At 40.7% G+C, this 2034-nt stretch overlaps 1 non-coding gene across 1 annotated transcript; it reads right to left on the bottom strand.

Annotated features, from left to right (window-relative positions):
- Positions 1 to 208: 208 nt before the first annotated feature.
- LOC111759917 (U6 spliceosomal RNA) lies at positions 209 to 312 on the bottom strand. The gene has a single exon (XR_002793754.1). It is a non-coding gene; the product is annotated as a U6 spliceosomal RNA (small nuclear RNA).
- Between the last annotated feature and the right edge of the window lie 1722 nt (positions 313 to 2034).

Genomic DNA, 2034 nt, shown 5'->3' with positions numbered 1-2034 from the left:
TAGTGACATATACAATTCTAAACTTTTCCTTTCACCCAAAATCATACCCACATATTGGTGCTGCTAATTACATTCACTCTAAAGTGCTATCATCACCTTTATCCAAATCTAAACACTTACAATCAGTCTTATTACAAATTCTACAGAAATGAAACCTCAGTTCCTCATTCTCTATCCTCATCTATCTTCTGGTGACTAATCTTCTAGCAAAAATATGGAACACTTCATGAATTCATCTGCCATCCTAGTGCAGGGGCCATACTAATCTCTGTATCATTCCAATTTTAGTGTATGTGCTGCTGAAGCAAGCACTGTAGCTCCACATTTTGAAAGCTAGTTATAACTTTTTTCCTTATTTGAGATACAAAGGGACAACTTCCTTTCTAAGCTATTTATGGAGGTTCATATAGCAAACAAGGAAGCAAACAGGATTTTTAAACAAAAATGGTTCCAAATACAATTTCCCTCAGTACAGTGGGAGAATGGTGCAGGGACTTTGGCCCATCTGTGTCAAGGAGGGCAATCGTTATTATATAGGGAAAGCCATTCCTTGCCCAACATTAGCAGTGTCATGCCCCAGTTAGGAGTTTTCCTGATCATCCTCTAGATGCTTTGGATTGGAGCATGGCAGGATGGTTTGTCTGATACCTTCATTCTCACTTCTCACTCACCCTTAGAGCCACAGACTGAGCTTCTAGCTCAGTTCTTGTATCTAACAGCTCCAGGGTACTTATAGCTGCAATAAAATTATGTCCTGGCATCTATCTTTTCCATGTTTCTATGATTTTACACAATCTAATTTCTTTGCCTGAAAACCCCTCCTTCATCTAAGGTGGCTACTACTACTTGTTCTTCAGTTTTCAGCTCTGGTGCAACCTCCTACTGGCTGACCTTGCAAGTCTTGGCTACTACCTGTCTTTACATCTACTGTAGCATGAATCCTGTTGTTTGGCCTGTTTGTTAGTCCTCCTTTAGACTAGAGCTGTTTGACAGCAGGTTTGCTTCTTGCTCAGGACCTGATGTACAGGAAACACTCAATAACTATTTCTGGAGTCATCTAATTAATTGATAGAATGAGAAGGGATAGCTCTTTTTTTTTTTTTTTTTTAAGATAGGAGTAAAGGAAGGACACATGTGTGAAGATTGAGCTGATTGGAGAAGTCAGGGTAGAGGCGGCAGCTGTACTTGCTCACAGGTATCTGTTATTTCAGTGAAGGAGGAGGATAGGCTACCTGCTGAGAACAAGGAAGACAGGGAGCTGGAAGGATCCTTGAGGAAAGTGGTAAAGGGCTATAATGGCTTCTATGGAGATTGGAAATGGAGCAGATGAGAAACCCTTGAAGGCACAACTGAGGTTGGAGCTCATAAATTTATACTGGTGCCCAGAAACATGAATTTGCAATTTTCTCCAGAAGGGCTTAGCAGTCCTGAATTAGAAACAATAACAACAAAGTAGCAGTAATTAATATTTATTCATGCCTACTATATACCAGGATCTATGTTGTAGGCTTAAGATGCTCATTTTATAATTCTCATAAGAAGCCTGGGGCATAGGTACCATTTTTTCCATCATATGGATGGAGAAACTGAGGCTCATGAAGGTTAACAAGTTCAAGTCACACAGCTGGCAAGTGGCAGAAGCAGATACAAACCGGTAGACTGACTCCAGAGGCAAGGGCTTTGCCTGGGGACAATTCTACTACTGTTTCTGAAGGTCCAGTTGGGTTGCCCTATGCTGGGGATGGTCATGCTGAAAGCACTGAAAAGACAAGTGGGTTCCAGAAAGATGGAACAGGCTAGAGTGTTGTTAGAGTGATAACCTGTGAGCTCTGGGTGACCTAGTATTTTAATCCAGGTATGTTTGGAGACATCCAAGTAATGAGAAATTAAAGGTGTCATCATATCAAAGAATGGGCTTAGAAAGAGTAACGGAGCAAAGGAAAGGGACATAGATAAGAAGATGTGGTTTGCATTTATGAATACAGAGTGACTCAATTCCAGGTGGTGATAAAGCTAAAGTATGTTCATTGGGAT

Source organism: Dasypus novemcinctus, chromosome 1 (genome assembly GCF_030445035.2).
Source record: "Dasypus novemcinctus isolate mDasNov1 chromosome 1, mDasNov1.1.hap2, whole genome shotgun sequence".
NCBI classification, from domain to species: Eukaryota; Metazoa; Chordata; class Mammalia; order Cingulata; family Dasypodidae; genus Dasypus; species Dasypus novemcinctus.
Note: the sequence above shows the minus strand (reverse complement) of the source record. Positions and strands in the feature narration are given on the sequence as shown.